A 19109-nucleotide genomic window follows, 5' to 3' on the forward strand; every position below is an offset into this window, starting at 1 on the left:
GTCAAGAGGAGAGTAGCACTGAAGCACAATTTCATTGTCAAAGGGACTGGGGTAGTAGAAGATGATGGTGGATCTGTTTTTGTTCTTTTGTTGTTTTTTTTTTAATACACACAAATGCATCCTCAAGAGTTGGAGGAATACCTGAGAGTGGGTTATCAGGTTTGGGGGCTAATTTCCTACCTTCAACCAACAGATGTTCAAGCAATTGTAATTCAGATGTTTTTTTTCTAAATCTAAATTTATTTTGTGTTCCACAATCTAGATATGGGTTATAGTGTGGGAGACACAAGAGGGTTGTTGTGATAAGTATAAGATGCATCCTTCCCAAGGACCCTAGGACGGAACTAAATTATGTTTGGGGTGTCCTACTGAGATGGATAGAGTGTGGCAAAGGGGTGTGAATCCTCGAATATCACTTCTGCTTTGAAGGACCCAGTAAACTGCGGTGAGACTGACATTGAAGAAATTAAGCCCACAGGCTGTTTTCATAGACTCAGTTGGTATAGAGAGGGCTTCTAGAGTGATTATCAGAAAAAAAAATTAGGAAGGCAGTTTTACTAAGGGTTACTGAATGAGTTAATTACTCGAGACCATCACATAGATTCTGGTATAGAAAGTGGTCTTTGAGTTCCCTTACTTCTACAGTAAATTTTTAGAAAGATTAGTTTTTACCAAATTGAGTCACGGGTGTTATGATATGTGGCCTGAATCTGGGCTGCATACCCTCCCTCTAATCCAAAGCAGGACATATCTTCTGTTAGAGAAACCACATCGAAAAAACTCATTCTCCTCCTTTCCAACCCCACTGCCTTTTTGCCATTCTGATTGGGTGTTTTTTGGCTTCCTTGTATTGCAAATGGCTGATTTGATTCTCAGCTTCATCTACAGTACTGTTGATTTTCTATAAATTATTCATTTCAGTTCTCGATGTCCTGCATTTCTGACTGGTTGTTTTTTATGGTTTCCATGTCCTTTTTTATGCTGTTGAAGTTCTCACTAAGTTCATTGAGTATCCTTAAAACCGGTGTTTTGAACGCTGCATCTAGTAGATTACTTGTCTCCATTTCGTTTAGTTCTTTTTCTGGAGATTTGTTCTGTTCTTTGATTTGGGAAATATTTCTTTGTCTCCTCATTTTGGCAGCCTCCTTGTGTTTGTTTCTATGTATTCAGCAGGGCTGCTACATGGCTCAGTCTTAATAGAGTGGACTTATGGAGTAGGTTTTCTGTAGTTATGTAGTTGCACAGCCCCTAACCACCCAAGCTGGGCACTAGAGGTGTGTCCCTCCCCCTGTATGGGCTGCTTACACTCTCCTTTTGTAATTAAGTCTTGATTGCTGTTGGTACATCAGTAGGAGGGATTTAGCCCCAGGATGTTTTTCTGCAAGGACTGGTTGGGACCACTGACTACTGACCACTGGCCACTGTGGAGAATCAGCTGTGCAGGTGCCCGCCCCATAGATCAGGACTTACTTCAGCAGGGCTCTGGTGTCCTCTGAGTTTGCCTCTTGAGTGTGTCGCTGGTGGAGGTAGTTGGCACTTTGGAGTGGTCTGAAGCTGTCCACCTGGCATACTGGCTATGGGGCCTCTTGGGAGGTGCATGCCAAGGTCAGCCACCTCCTGTCCTCTGCCCTGGAGTCCAGGGCCACCAGGCATCAGCTACAGAGGGATCAGATTCCTGCTTATGCACATTTTAAGCTGTACATCAGCATCTATATGAAAGTTGTTAAAAACATGGCTGCTTGCATCCCACATTAGATTTTTAGCTCCTGTAGGTAACTACTCTGACTTATTGATATGATATTGTAGCTAATAATACTATTTACAAAAATGCTAGAAGCTACATAATACAAAAAATACATTTTTAAGAAATCAGTGACTGCTTTGAAAAAATTTTCATATTCTCTAGCATTCATAAAATCCATAATGCATGAAGTTTTTAAGATGCTTTTTTTTAAAACCCAAAGGAGTTAAATAAAGAAAAATGGAAAGAAAGAGGAAGAGAAAAACAAGAGAAGCTTCCTCTGTTCATTCTTAATTTTATCATTGCATTTTGTATTGTTCTTTACAGGTAATAGTGTCTTAGATGGAAAAGGGTCAGGTAACATAGATTCTGAAAGATAAAAGTTTTCTTATAGATCATCCACTCCAAGCTCTTTATTTTACAGATGTAGAAACTGAGGCATAAAGAGGAAGCAGGAATGGCCTCGTGGTTTTAGATCTGATACCAGCAGATTAACTTTTTGCTGAAGGATTTGCAGTTTTCTTCAATACATCATTCTTCTAGAAAATCAAATACATGTGCTTCTGTTTCTTATAATGGTATTATTATTTCCTAGGGAGTCTCTCCAATGTGACAGGAAGTGCTTTTCCTAAAGCTATGAATAATAGCCTCTATGCCCTGTCAGGCGTTGTAGGTACAGTGCAGGGAACAATACCACAGTGCCCTCCAGGAGTTAATGAGCCTCCCAAGGCTATTAATTTACTAAGAGGGAGTAGCTCAAAATTCAGGAAGATTAGCTTCTTCTTTATTATAACAGTGCCCCTTTATTTTGTTAACCTAACGCCCCTAACATTTCCTGCTATTATGCTTCTTTCCTTCCTTCTATACCCAAAGTCCTTAAATGACTCCTATATGCTCACTACCTCCTTTCACTTTACCTGTCACTCCTTAATTTGCTTTTTGGCTCTTTTCTGTAAAACAATAGTCTGAGTGTCAGGGACTTGTTTGCTAGACGAATTCAATGGTCTTTTCTGAATGTTTCTCCTTCTTTATTTCTTGGTTGTATTTTACTGTAGCCCTTTTTGAAATTCTTTCATCACTTGAATGCTGTAACCTTCAACAACAACCTTCCTGACCACCCCTCCAATTACACTGCATCCTTCTGTCCCTTCCATGTGACTATTTCTGGGGCTCACTGGTTTTCTCACTCTGCTCTTTCCACAAATTTACTGATGTCAAAAGCTTCAATAATCACATCCACGTGGATGTTCCCAAAATCTTGGTCTCTAGTCCTGGCCTCCAACGAATATTCTAATCTTGTAATTCCAGTTGTCCTTCTCTTACATCTCTCACCGAATCCTAATTGAACATGCCCAAAACTAAAATTGTCTTTCCACGAAGTTGTGCCCCTTTCCAACATACCATTTAAAAAAAATAAAACTATCAATTTCTAATTCTTTGCAATTCAGTCACTTTTGCTCCTACTTTAAAAACATATTTGAGGTATAAAATATTTTATTTTTTCCCCATGTTTTCTTAGTGAATGCCTCTATTTCTGGACCTGCTGTCATCAGCTGTAGAATGGAGAATCCGTCCGTCCACCCACTGACCCACTATCATGCCCGGGTTAATTAATCTTCCTCCAGACAAACCAACTTATAAATGGTCTGTAAAAGAAACCCTCATGGCCAGGCGTTACTGGATTACATATAGTAAGTCTTCCTGAGTATATTAAGTAGTTCCACTTGGTAGTATTCCAAGTCCTCACCTGCTTTTAACCTGACTTTATTCCCAATTAAGCACCACACACTTAACTATTCTGTTATAGGGGGTGGGGTCAATGCAGTGCAGACCAGCCAGTCCTTTGTTCTTAACTGGGTTGGCAGCGACTCAGTGACGAATAAAAAACATGGAGAAAAATACGCACTCACAGTGCTAGTTTCTGTAATAGTGTTCTGATACCAAGGTCATCCTGACAAAAAAACTATTAATTTCTAATCTCTAGTTGTCAATTCTAGATTCTGCCAAAGAGTTACTTCCCTTTACATAGTACAGCTTCCAATAACAGCCTTGGCCACGCTGCTTAGAGAGGCTAACTCCTGTGCCAAATCTATGCATGGTCCGGTGGAATTTATTGCTGCAATCTTTTTTAAAAAGCCAAGTGTTGGTAATCATCTCAGAGAATAGGCATTTAATTTATAACCCAAGAAAAAAATAGTAATCTATTATTTTTATATAGTTTTTCAGTTCTGTTGTTCCATAAGCACATTGATACCCCACCTTATGGATTCATTCCTCTGAGAAATGTTGAGCTACCGCTATGGGATGCCAGGTTCTACGGTTCTGGGAATAAAACATTAACTATGCTAGACACAGACTCTGCCTTCCTAGAGCGGGGAAGACAGACAGTAAACAAGCAGTTACAGAGAAGTTTGAGGAGTATCATGAAAGGGAAGTACATTCTGTGGGAGCACGTGGTATTGGTATTACCATCTCCGTTGCATCCACTACCTGTTGCCAGTGAGAGTGAAATAAAGTTGCTTAACCTTTCAGAGGCTCAGTTCCTCATATGTCAACTTGTAGCCAATAGTAACACCTGCTTCACTGACTGGTTCTGAGGATTAACTTTTTCCAAAAGCACCCAGTGTCGTGGTTAGCACATAATAAGCACCCAATAAATGTTAACTGCAATCATAAAATAACATGGATTTTACCTTATACCACATGACTGTTCATTTTCATTTCTACAGCTTGAAATTATTTTTTTCTTAATTCTCAAGAGCCATAATTTTTTTACTTCTGACTCAGTGCTTGTAAATTTTCTAAATGTCCGTTTACTGAATTACTCAAGCATTCTTTCACTCAACAAATACTTACTGGGTGCCCATTCTAAACCGGGCCCTATGTCAGACACTGATAATAAAATAGTGAACACAGCCCATAGGACTCTTGCCCCAGGAAGCTTATAGCCTCCTCAGACAGACAGGCATTGAACAAATCATCTGTGAAGAAGTACAGGATGACAAACTGTCTCAGCGTGTGCATAAATACATTTACAGATTTAAAAAAAACAGTCTTTTATTGGAACAAAGACAAACAAGATTCAGGCTACAAAACTGAAAAAGAACTAGTCCCAAGAGATCGCAAATGTTACACTTTCTTCGAGAGTCCCAAATCCTAAAACAAGCAGAGTCAAGATTAATCTTAAAACCCCGAATAGCGTGTTTCCAATTTCCTGCTGCTTCCTTTTCTGTGAGGTAACTGGCAAAACCACTGTTTATTACTATTGAAAACTGGGCTGCTGTGCAATGACAGTTTACACAGGGTTGTATTCCTTAGAATGCCACTTGGGCTGAATACTCACGTGAGCACTGGAAATGCACTCTTCCAGTTCAGTCTCACAGCGTAGTCCACAGCATACACCTTTGATTGTTTTTCCTGTGAAGAAAAGGCACATTGAGGAATGAACACACTGACACGGTATTTAATTTGTGTCAAGGCATCGGTGCAAAGTCCTTTAGGTTGTGGACATGGACGTGTATCTTAGTTGTGAGACCTGAGCTTGTCACTTACCTGTTTCAGAGCCCAGTGTCTTTATTAGTAAAGGGGGGTTGATAGTAGTATCTTTCTCAAATGGTTCGAATAGACTCTGGCACGTATTGGGAACCTACTAATGATTAAATGTTAGCTACAGGCTTTGGCTAAGTTTAAATAGAGAAAAATGTCTATTGAATTTAATAGAGAAAAACAAACTATTTGAGGTCGATTAGGGTATAATTTAGAGTGACCAGCTTGACTGGTTTGCCAAGGTCTGGGTTTTACCTGACATAGAGGACTTTCAGTGCTCATGGGACAGTCCCAGACAAATCAGACAGTTGGTTACACTAAGTCTCAATTCCCGTACGAGTTTTACAGAAGGCTACGTAGACCCAAAGGGATCGTCCTCTGTTAACATGACACCTCCTGTCTGACACGGGGATGACTGAGACTGTTTTCTGTGAGCTAAATCGCAAGGACTAGTGACGAAGGTGGTGATGAATCAAGGATCATAAGTCTAATTTGGTACCTAAGGTTCTTGAATTTTTGTTCTTGAATTTTGAATTGTTCTTTAGTGGTTACATCCCACAAGCAGAGGGCAGAAGCCATGGGTCCTCAGGCACATCTGAACTAGCTACACAGGGAAGCTGCCTTTTCAGTCTTGTTCAGTACGTAGCCTTCTAGTTCAATTTCACTGTTTCTTAAAGTAGGGAAAAAGTATAGAATTTAGCACTTGTGCTTTAACACATGTTTAAACAACAGTAGCTTCAAGAAAGAAAAAGTTGAAGGTGAGAGAAAAGCTAATATTCCTAGCTAGTACTAAAAGCAGTAGCATCAAAGTAAATGTAACATGAGAAATCATGCTAAAATAAATACCTAAATTCTACCATTCTTGCTTATTTTCTCTCTCTCTTTTTTTCTTCTTCCCTTGGAAAGTCTATGTATTATTCCAATGTCCATTCATCTTGTAAATCTTGAACCTCTTAAGATCAAGCAAATGTCTAGACAATGTTAGGCTTTCACCAAAAAAAAAGTGTTGAATTGAATATTCATTACGGTGGAGGAAATGTTTTTAATATTCTATTTTTCCTCCTTTCAAATCAGTGCCGGTTGCAAAGTTACAGATCTTTTTAAGGAGAAGTGGAAAGTTCCAGGGTTAGCTGTCACACAGGTGAATTTTCAGGCTGATGCTCATTCGATGGAGCATCACGTAGGCCCCCTTTACAAATGCAGCTTTGAGACCTGACATTGCCTGTTTCCTGAGCTCACGCTTCACCGCGGACGCAGTTATTGCCAATTGTTGTAATGTTGATAAAGGCAGCTACTGTATTTAGCAACTGCTCCAGTAAATCATTCTCCAGCTCTCTGGGAGTCACAATCCATAGTCTTAAATAGATCTATCTGTCATCAGTTTTATTAGCTTCAGGTTATATGTGTCATTTGTTGGTTTGGGGGTATGGACAAATGTTTTTCTCAAAATGTATTTTTGTTAAAGACACCCAATGACTGATTCGTTTTGTTCCACAAATGCAGAATTCACAAACGATTTTGTATTTTAACTATATGGAGGACTCATCGCATTGTGCTCATTTCGGATCTCAGAGCCCAGCGGATGCTCTTGGAGGCACGAGGGCTCCGTGCGCCTCCTATACTCCCTAGTTGTCCCTGAGCATGCGCTCTTTGGGAAGCTTCTGTGGAGCATGGGAAAACTTCTGACTGTTGGGAACACTGTAATTGAGTCTATTTCCATCGAATTCGAAGAACAAGTGATCAATTGATTAATGTATGAACGGTCAACTTAATGGATTTGAGACTATTTTCACTCCTAAGCACAGGCACGCTCATTTGAAATAGTTACAGAAAACAAAGGAGAGATAAGAAATGCTATCTTGACATCCCACACAGAAACTGCGTAAGACAGGAACCTTAGCTCTGAGATTCCTACTTTACAAGGGAAAGAGATGCATGCTGATGACTTCACTTTCATTGTTTGGAACAATGACTCCCAAATTAGCACTCACTAAGGAAGGGTAAAGACCAGGGCCTCAGCTTCTTTTAGCCCCGAGGCCACCAGAGCAGCTCAATGGTCACCTGTTTTCATACTGGGAGAAGGCATGGGCTTTAGATTGACTGATCTGTGTGACTGCTTATTTTTAATTTGATAAATGGCTTCTCTACTTTAAGGAATCATAATTTTGAATCATAATTCTGACAAATGCTACAACATGATTGAAAACATTATGCTAATAAAAGAAGTTAGTCCAAAAGGGCATGTATTGTATGATTCCAGAATAGGAAATGTCCAGAATAAGACAGTGGTTTTGTAAAAGCTGGTAAGGATGGAAATGGGGAGTGCCCACTAATGAGAATGGGATTTCCTTTGGGGTGGTGAACATGTTCTGGAATTGGAGAGCACTGATGGTTTTATAACCCTGTGAGTACACCGAAGACCACTCAACTGTAGACTTTAAAGTGATGAACTTTCTTTCGAGTCTTCAAAAGGCACCTGTTTCATAGGGTTGTTGTAAGACTAAATGAAGGTATGTAAAATGCCCAGGACTGTATTCATAAGTACTAATTTTTATTAAAAAATAAGATTGACAGGGAAAGATAGATTTTATTCATTTTTGAAAATTGAAAATAATAGCAGTTTACATAAGCTATGTGGAAAGTAAATGCAAATAGGTTAAAATGTTTTTTTAATCAAAAAACATTTATAGAGGTAATGAATCAAAGGGAAGGCAAAGACCCACTTTATCCACATTTTCCTGATTAGCACGCTTTGTGCTATCAGGAATGCACCGAGCTGTTTGTGCTCCAAAAAAAAAAAATGACCACAATAACAAATATGGGTCATTGGCCTAGGGACAGACACCACACCCAATCCAACAAGTGAGTAAGCCAATTACTGAATTACCACTCTGAAAATATTTTGATTGCTACATCACACAACAGATATTTTTTAATATAATGCAATTGCAATAATTATGGCAGAGCCTCATATCATCACTGGAACCACTGTCTGTACCAAAAAAGGTTAAAAGTATTAACTAAAGTATGCCAGCCTGTACTTTTCATGGGGGCACTGTGCAGTGTTGAGCATTTAATTTTACAGAGTAGCACAGCACCTTGTGTAAGTCATCTGATGTCATAAGAGGTGTATGCACCTAATTGTTTATGGGTCTGCATTCCTGAAAGATGTGCCTGCTGTGTGAAATGTTTCATGTGTCCTTGCCCTGAGGAGAATGCAATATGAACTTTGTTTTGATGACAAGTTGACTCCATACAAAAATTGAGAAGTAACTTAGTTAAGTACAATAGTTTTAGGAAATCCTGCTCCCTAGTTTGTGGGACCTCTAAGGAACTTATCCTTCTCAAGAATATCATTTCAAAGGACGTTTTATAAACTCATCAAAGTTTAATGATGAAGAAATATAGTAAATGTTATTCAATTTATTGGAGAGATGAAGGTACTTTGGAAGCGAATGCCAAAGATTAAAATCCAGAGCAGGCCACAATCATGAAATGGCTTACAAACTTTTAGGTGAGTGGAAAAAAATAAAAGCATATCCAATTTCCTGCAACAATTCATTTCTTATGAGTTTCAGGTTTAGCTTTGGTTACCCTATGACAGGAAGATCACCATTTGGGGGAAAAAAAAGAAAAACCAGAAAGGAAAGAATGAAGGGAGAGAGGAACAGAAGAGAGTGAGAAATGAAAATAAACAGGAAAGAAATGGAATAAATAGAAAAAGGAAAGAAAAACCATAGGAAGAAGGACTGAAGGGAATAAACTGACACTTTGTCTAAAAAAGAAAGAAAGGAAGAAAAAACAAAAAACTATAAGACAGTTCATCGGTGTGACTTTCTAACCCAAGGTCTAATGTCAGCTTTGACAGGTTTCTTGTAAATGATAAAACTGAGAAGAGATCACTCTAATCTCACCAAAACAGAATGGTGTCACATACGTGTGCTTTAGGCTAACTATACAGTAATTCCTCACTTAATGTTGTCAATAGGTGCTGGTCATTTAACTGAAATGATGTGTAACAAAACCAAGGGTTTTATCAAGGGTTCATTGATATAAACAGGAGTCAATGTTATAACAAAATGATATTAAATGAAGCAATGTCATTCAAGGACCTGGTACATAGCATATAACTTCTTTATCTATAAATTACTTTTCTAAGATCAACAAGACCAGTTAAGTCTCATGATACACAAAAGCATACTAGACATTTGCACAAGTATTTTTTGTTCAAATGCAAAATCCCTAAAATGTAAGAAATAAGGTTTACAGGGTCCTGTTGGGTTTCCACCCAGACCCCCTTTGCTGGCTGCTACACCCAGCTGCACCATCCCTGGATGCTCTGAGTGTCAGCTGACAGGCTCACTGCTTCCCCTTCCCCTGAAAATGTTCCTGTGCTCTATGGACCACAGCATCCTGCATCCAGGAGGTCATCCTCTCTATTGTCCTCCATAATAAGCAGCCAGACTTCTTGCCTCCAAGTGGGACAAATTCTGTGATGCAATTTGTGCTCCACAGTCCCAGTTAGGATGAGACAGAAGGTGGGCTCCAGCTGCAGTCACACTCCTGCTTAGCTCCCTGTCTGGTCCTATCCTGCTTCCTACACCCCCTTTTCCTGACAGCACTTCCTCTGTCAAATCTCTTAGCAATGGGACCTAACACAGTAGGAAAAATAGTTCTTCCCCTTGCAAATATTTTAGGAATAATAATAGTTTATGAAATATTATTGTTGTTGTTCAGTTACATTTGTCCCAATTTTCCCCCATTGCTCTCCCCTGGCCCACTTGCCCCTCCCCCCACTCCCACAGTCAATCCCCACCCATTGTCCACGTCCATGAGTGGATGTTGCTTGACTTGCACTTTTCCTTCTTTTGCCCATTAGCACCCTATGGCCTCCTCCTTGATTACTGTCATTTTGTTCTTTATTTCCATGTCTCTGGTTCTAATACTTTTAAAATATACTATTCCTAGCATGTTCTTTCAGTTTGAGCTAATTCTGTTAGATTTTAAAATACGAAATGGAATCATAGAAAATATGAGTCAGACTAAACATGTCAGCAGACAACTTTAAGCAATTAAATTAACTTTTCCTATATCTCTAAACTTTTGGCACGTCAAACAAGACTTTTTTCCACTGCCTTCAGATCTTGCCCAGGTTTTCTCTGACCTTCTCAAGCCTCATTTACTGGGGTGATGCCTACATTTCAGGGGTCACTTCAGCTTGTCACTTTGGAATCCCTGAGGTTAGATTAGGTGTGCTTTTTATGTGCTTTCAAGGTATCTCGCACTTACCATAATCCTCAAACTCTACACACTGCATGATGATTTCCTACCCACTCCCCTTACCCTGCACACCCTGTGGGTTTTCTGAATGTGAGGCAAGGACCACGTTTTATTCTTCATGCTATCGCCTTGGCTCAGTATTTCTTTGTTGAATGAATGCATCCTGTATGCCTATCAAATGAGTGTCATACTCTGCCACTAGCGAAATGATCTGGCTTGGGCGTATAAACTAAATTACATTGTTCATCTTGAATTACAAATAATATACCAAGCTTGTTATGGACATCTGAACAAAGGGACACTATAGCCGAGAAAACTTAAGAGTAATTGAACCAACAGTTAAACATAACCTAAGCATAATTTTTAGAATGTTTAACTCCAATAAAATGTTTGGGTTATTTTGAATGAAATATAAATATATATGTATATTCAACTCAATTAAACACATACTGATTAAGCACTTAATAGTATACCAGCACCTTCTTCAATTATATTGGAACTATAGATTATTGATGAAAAAATCATAAACAACACAAGATAAAATGTGAGTTAATATGAAGAACACATGGCACAAGCAAGTACTGTATGGGGTCGAGGGGTTGGATTTGATGTGAGTAGAAAGCAGGGTTTTCAGCCAAACGTGATGAAGAGGAGAGTATGGATTTGACACAGTTAGGAAACTGTGAGAAAATTGATCTGATTGAAATGGAGGGCATGTGTTAGGGAACAGGGAAGATACAATTAGAAAAGTAAAGTTAGATGAGTTGATGGGGTATCTTAGGTTGGCTACTTCAAACTGGTTTAATGGACAAAGCAATTACAGATTGTTGAGAAGGGAAGTGGTATGTGTATTCAGAACAAAACTTGTGTTCGCATTTCAGATGGGATGGGGAAATTCAAGGTCAACCTGAAAATTAGGAACTATTATATTACGGTTAGAATTGGCCTATAAAGAAATGATGGATGAAATGATGAAAGTGGAGTTTATATGATGGCAGTGTATATATGTGCAAGCAAATAAATGAGCTCGTATCCACAGAGCACTAGAAAAGTTGATATAAGAAATAGTTTGTTGTTTAATATTTAAATTTAGATAGGAAAATAATAGGAACTCAGTGTAATTCTCATTTTCTGGATTCTCTTCCTGAGGAGATCTGGAAGGTTTATCATAACTGTGATCCAAATGAAGTTACATCCTAAGGCCCAAACTGGGGTGGGGCACGGGGCGGGGGTAGTCTCCAGGAAAAAAAAAAGCCAGTGGGATGAGTTCTTTCAGGAGAAGCAGAACAGGGCTCATCGGAGTCCAAAGGGCACAGAAGACACAAAGAGGGATGGGGACAGTCAGCAGCCTGGCTGAGGCCAGAGGGCAAGGAACCCTGTCAGGAAATCACTGATGTGGTGTTTTAATCAGCATTGGGCGCATTGGCTGGTGTAGAGGCAAAAAGTCTCTTGGTTCCACAGACTTAACAACAACTGTTTCTGAGAAAAACAAAAGATGATTAAAAATGGATTATTTTATACCTTTAAAAAGTACGAGGTCACAGAACACAGAGCAACATTCTTCCAAAGCTGCTCAAAATCTCGACAGACATGGAGTCATGTCCCTCTGTCCATTGCCACTTACAGAATCAGCCTCGGTGCTTCTAATTATTACCATCCTAAAACTGTGAGAAAAATAAGAAAATAGACCACAACATAATACAGGGAATTAAAAGCTTACAAAAATAATTGGAAAGGTTAGATATTGAGGCCTAGGGTGGGCATCCAGGAATGTTTCCAGAACCCTGCAGAAATAACCTATTAGGGAACTACCACTTCTGCTTCAGTCAGAAAGGTGAGATATCTGGAAGTCACTACTACAGAATTTACTGAGTTCAAAAACACACCTCTGTCACGACACGGCATTGGAAAACCGATAGCCTCTTGAAACCCTTGAATTTGGATGCTGGAACCTATCCCATAGAACCCGTGCCTTCACAGTTGCACTTACTAACAGAAAGCAATGTAAGCAGCAGGAAGATGACCTCCGCTTGACTTCGGCTTTCCAGATCTCAGCAAGTGCATTTAGTTGGCTGAGCCTAATTTACATGTGCAACTTGAACAGCACAGGAATCTGAGAAATGCAGCTTTTAGCTCTCCAGCCTCTGCAGTGCAGAAACGCACACTCTATGGAGAAGGGTTGCCGATTGACCACATCCACCATGCCTCCATTCAGAGACCAGAAACCCACCGAGGTCACAGAACTAGTGAGTGCTAGAGCAACAAACCTGAATTCAGATTCTGGCTGCTTGCCCAGCGCTCTTTCCACTACATCAGTCTACAGCACTGATTACTGTCTGAAGACATTTGCCAAAGGAGACATATTTTCAAATCTTATGCTAATTATATTTTTCACTGAACCATTCATTCAAACATCTGCAAATATCGTTACCTTTTAGTCTTATGTCAATTCTAGTCTTTCTTCCAAACTCAGGCTTAATCTTATTTTACAGTCCTCACGGTTAAACCAACACTGCAAGGGTTTAATACCTTTGAGTATTTTTCTCAGCAGGCTTGCTGCTTAATCCATTTAATGTCAGAGCAACACAAACCTTCTTATTAAAATGGGGAAAAGGACATTATTAGAGACTGCATTGGTCCTTCCTTTCTGCCGGACAAAAGCTGCTACTGTGGCAACATTTGTACCTTATCTTTATTTTAATTTTTTGTTTTCTGCTAAACACATGCAGAAAAACATTAAAAGGAAAAGAAGTTAGGATGTCAAATACGGTTGAATTTTAGTCATGCATAAAAGAAAAATAGAAGAATGAAAATTCTCTTAGGCAACTCTTCCTAGATTTGTACTTCAATATTAAAAATATGGGATACGCAAATAAAATATTTGGATAAATTGAAAAATTTTAATACATCAGTAATTTCATTAATATCAATTAAATCAGAACTTTAATTACAAATGCTTTTTTTAAGGTTTTTTAACACATTTTTATATGCACATTTAATGATCTAAGTACAGAAATTTCTTATCTGTACATTAAAAGAGGGGTATAAATTACTGGAGACATTTCTGTTTAGACTTACCAATTATACTATGTTACAATTAAAGAAGAAGTTAAATTCATGTTACTACATAAAAAATTCAGTTCCTACTGAAGTTAACCTTTGACTTTGAGCTGTTCAAGAATCACTAAAAAGAGTCAGAGTTTGCCTTTAAATCTTTCATATACTTTCTATATACAATCCAAAGCACTCTGGCAGGATTCAGATTGCTGTTTTTCTTAATAGAAGTGTATGCTGACTTTCTTTTTGGTGTCGGTGGTGCTTAGTGGTGGCCACTTGCTTCAAAGGATCACATGAGAAAGTTGGCATGAATCTGTGTGCTCATAAAATCTTAGTTCATGTAAGTATGAAAAAAATAACACATTTGAAACCCCTGACTTCTGAGTACAGATGGAATTATTTACACTAAATAGATCACTAAAAAAATGATCTATTCGATGTTTGTTTAAATGCCAATGTACTCCAAAATAATTATTTGACTTTCATGCTTTTTTTAATCAGAAACACACTTACTTTACCTGATTCTGTACTTATAGGCTCAGATAACCAGAATGGATTCAACCCAAAGCAGGGATTGAAAGAGTGTAAGAAATGTGTCCAAAACTGGGAATCTTTCTACCTCATTTCCATCAGAACTTCTCTCCTCTGTAAAGGCATATGGGAAGTCAATCTATGTTCAGGCAGGAAAGCAGCTCAACTAAAGTTTAAAGTCTTACAAGGGAAATTCTTTTACCCTGCCTTAGGAGGGAAGGGTGGAGAACAGGACACTCCACCCTCAGCTGCATCCCTTTGATTAATTATGTAACCAGATCTCCTTTATCATTATCAACTTACCAATCAGGTCATGGCAGATTTTCCCAATGCTTAGTAGAGAGTTTAATGAAAGGGGGTCCTGAGACCCTATTCTTGTTTTGCATAGAATTAATGTGAACAAATTTAACTTGGGGTACAAGTTAACGATTCTTCCCAAAACCCCTACTATTTTAGCATGTATACCTTACAGATAAAAATTCTGGTTACTGATGCATTATAAAGTCTTACACAAGTCAAGGAGTTTATACAGGAAGTGGATAAAGAAGAAATTTCAAATTTATAGGATAAGAATAAGTGAAAACTATTTGTAAGATTTAGAAACTATTAGCATTTAAGAATATATAACTGACTGGCAAATGCAACAAAATATGGTTAGCATAAACCAGCTAAATTCTTGAAATGGACAACTAACTTTACATGTATTCCTCAGCCCACCATTGCTGCAAAATGGGGGTTTGGGCTTCTAAGTTTGTTCCTCAACCTGGAGGAGTAGAGAAATCTCCCTGGAGTCTTTTCACTTATCTTCCATCTGTTTCCTGGAATCTCAAGGGTTACAGCAAGTTCTAAAGGTTTATCTTATGTAAGAGCTGGGTGATTAATATATCAGTCCTGACCTCACCTCTCATTGAAACAGTTATCCGGCTTGAGATAATTGTTTTACCTCTGAATTTTAAACTTGAAGGTAAATGGCTATTTGTCTTCAATGTCATATTGCTCTCTCTTTATTGGGAAAATTTTAAGCACATGGAAAAGTTGAAAGAATAATACAAATACTTGTAGATGCTTCACAGCTATATGTGTTTGAGGTCTGTCCAGAAAGTATCCAGCCACACACCATGAAAAATAGGGACATTTATTAAAGAGGATACAGGATACAAGCAACATTGTACTCAGGACACTGACACTTCAGTCTCCTTCAAAGTAGTCACCTTGGGGCCTCACCCAGTTCTCTCAGCATCATTAGCAACTATAGCACAGTGGTTTGTCTGCTTTGGTAGTAGAAGCCACAAAACAAATTTTGCCATGACACATTCCATGCCAAGATCCTGCATCAGAATCTCGGATGCAGTAGATCATGGAATCCCCAGATCAGCTTCTAGTGCTCCCACTGGCAGTCTACGATCTTTGTTGATTGCAGCCAATACCCGCTCAACATTCGCAGGTGTTCTGTTCTTGCAGGCCTTCCAGAACGTGGCTCACTTTCCACAGATTCTCGACCATTTTTTTTTAAGATTTTATTTATTTTTCTTTAGAGGGGAAGGGAAGGAGAGAGGGAGAGAAACATCAATGTATGGTTGCCTTTCCTGCGTCCCCTGCTGGGAACTGGCCTGCAGGGAACCGGCCTGCAACCCCAGTATGTGCCCTGACTGGGAATCGAACCACGATTGTCTGGTTCACAGGCCCGCGCTCAATCCACTGAGCTATGCCAGCCAGGGCAGATTCTTGACCATCTTTGGAGCATTCGTGCCACACTGTTATTTGCGCTGCATTCACTGTATCATCCTGAAAACCTTCTGAATCATCTGATAGTTTCTGCAGAGGAGAGCTCAAGCTTAATGCAACATTTGATGTAGATTTGTTGCTTTACTCTCATTTTGTTGTTGTTTTGATTTAGATTTTATTGTATTTTTCCATTATCATTTATTTAGTGCTTTTATATCCCCTCCCCTAGCAATCACCACGCTGTTGTCCATGTCCACGAGTCCTCTTTCCTTTTTGCTCAATCCCTCCACCCCCTCACCTCTTGCCTCCACTAGCTGTCATCATACTCTCCATCTGAGACTGTCCCCATTTTTCTTGTTAGTTCAGTTCATTCATTAGATTCCGCATTTGAGTGAAATTATGGTGTTTGTTTTTTTCTGATTGGCATATTTCATTTAGCGTGTTGTTCTCCAGGCATGTTGAATGCATACAGTACAGTACACATGCTTAGTCAACAGTGTCTGCCACCCACACTGACTAGTGCAGTGAAGTCATCATTGGTCATGCACATATTCCAGTCCACTCTCCGTGGCTGCCAGGTTACATCGATGTTGTGCAAACCATTCTTTCTATATTAACAATGGCTAGATTTTCTTCTGGACAGTCCTGTTACATATAAACATATGTATGCGTATGTATATATATATATTTTTTCTAGACCATTTTTAAATTAAATTTATATGGCCAATAGGGTCATATAGGATTCATATGTACATTTCTATGATACATCATTTATATATTGCACTGTGTGCTCACCACCCAAAGTCAAATTATCTTCCATCACCATATATTTGGCTCCCTTTACCCTTCATTCTCTCCCTACCCCCTTCCCTTTGGTAACCAGCATACTGTTGTTTGTGTCTGTGAGTTTCAGTTTTATATTCCACATAAGTGACCATTTTTAGTAAATGCTAACATCAAGATATTTAACACTTAAATGTTGGCAGCATATATTTCCTGAAAATAAGGATTTTTTATATGACTGCAATATAATTATTATGCCTAAAAATCCTGATACCCAGGCCACAACCTTTATCAAGTAAACCAAAATCTCTGGAAGCCATCAGTATTTTTTATAGCCCCCAGGTGATTACAATGTACAATAAAAGTTGAGCACCACGGTTTACAGATGCATTAAATTTAAGTTAAATGTTTTCAAGCAGTATACATTTTTATTTTTAAATAAATATAAGAATGCACTAGTCTATTAAAGTTTAACAGATCCAAATTATAGATTTTAAGTTGGTGTCATAATAATTTACATTTCCATAATTTTTTTCTTATGCTAATGTGATTTTCTTTTTAAATATTTCTTCAAATTATTCTTTAATATATTCGATCTTTATTTCAGTTTCTTTTATATCATGATTGAAAATGCATAAAATATGTATTATTTTGTAGATCCCAAATATATACACATCTCTAAAGCTAAATGACTTTTAACAAAAATTTGATTCATGTATATGTTATTTGATAAAATATTTAAGAAATCACTTAATCTTAGCATGTGAAACATAGTTTCCTCATAACATTTTCTATAATCACATTTCACATTTATAAAAATAAAAGGTCCAGCAAGCAAAAGTCTAAATCGAAGCCTAATACATTAGGTTTTCTCATGTGTTAAAAATCTTTGTTTCTTATAACAAAGCAAAAATAAAAATAATTTTGTCTAATAACAAATTATTCCTACATTTTTATGATAGTTTCCTTCTTAATGTTAAGATTAGCATTAGCTTAAAATATTTCCAAAATTCTTCGACACCTATTAATTGCTTTTTTTTGGCTTCTGACTGTAATGTTGTTATAGAATATCCAAGAAAGACGGCAGTAAGCATTTGAAAACAGCACTTAGATATGTATGTCTGTTCTTTAGCATTAGAGTCAACGCAAGTGGTGTGTAATTCTAGGCTGTGACAAGCAAATCACCTTATTGCTCTGGGCCCAAGGTGTCTCGCCTATTAAACAAAGGGTGTGGCTGTGCTTAAGATCCCCAAACTTTTCCAGTTCACGGCACTTGTAGTGTCGCAGTAATTTTTCATGGTGTTGCATGCTGAAAGAAAACACTAACAAGCCCACTTATTAACTAGTTATGTGCAAACTTATGTATGTCTGTTCTAACAACTTAGTAGCTATTAAAGAAATAATACACATACATTTCCTTTAAAAATTACTTCATTCTTAGTAGCTTGTGCATGTCTGGTGGGCACTTCATAACTTCTTAGATTCTGGAATAGGATTGGAAACCAATACCCTCATTTCCTGCCCGTGTGTTTTATAGCAGCAGCTTACAAAAACCCAGCTTTACAAAGGTATGATGGCATCAAAAGGAATGAGTATCATTTAATGTTGAGGTTCTGAACTACCCAGAGCTAATGGCTGTCATGGAGTCCAACTGATGTCATTGGCTCAGCATTGAAAATTTTAAATATCCCATGATAATTCCCCTTTGAGTTCGTTGTGGTGTGCTTGGGGAACCTCAGTACACAGTTTGTAAGCTCTCTAAAATATTTACTATGCCCTGGCCTGCTGGCTCATTTGGTTAAAGCATCATCCCATACCCTAACAGGCTGCAGGCTTATCCCTGGTCAGTGTACATGCCTTGGTTGTGGGCTAGATTCCTGGTTGGGGCATGAACAGGAAGCAACCAATCTGTTTCTCTCCCATATCAGTCTCTCTCTCTCTCTCGTTGAAATCAATAAAAACATATCCTTATGTGAGGTTTAAAAAAATTACAAAAATAATGAAATATTTTCTGGAACAATAATGTGTGTTCTAAGATGTAAAAGCAGAATATGAGTGAAATAGATCATTCTAAGGGCCTGGGATAAGCAACTGCAAGATTGAAGAGGAGATAAAAGTTGTGATAAATGTTCTATCTGTATGGAATGCCCTTTCATCCCCACTTCACTTACAAAATGCCTATCCATGCCGTAGAATTCAGCCCAAGCTCGTCAGGCCAACCTCCCCTAACCAAGTCGAATTCACCTGTTATGGTTGCTCAGAGGACTCATTTTCCAGCACTTAGCACAGCTGCAGTTGTACATTTATTTATATTGATTAATTCTTGTGTCTCCCATTAAAACATAAGCTTGCAGAGGGTAGGAGTGTGTTCGATACCACCGCTGTTCCCACAGTGCCTGGTATATTACAGGAACTAAAACACATTGAGAATGGAATGAATGAGTTT

This window comes from Artibeus jamaicensis, unplaced genomic scaffold (genome assembly GCF_021234435.1).
Source record: "Artibeus jamaicensis isolate MK-2021 breed Jamaican fruit bat unplaced genomic scaffold, CSHL_Jam_final contig_923, whole genome shotgun sequence".
Lineage (NCBI taxonomy): Eukaryota > Metazoa > Chordata > Mammalia > Chiroptera > Phyllostomidae > Artibeus > Artibeus jamaicensis.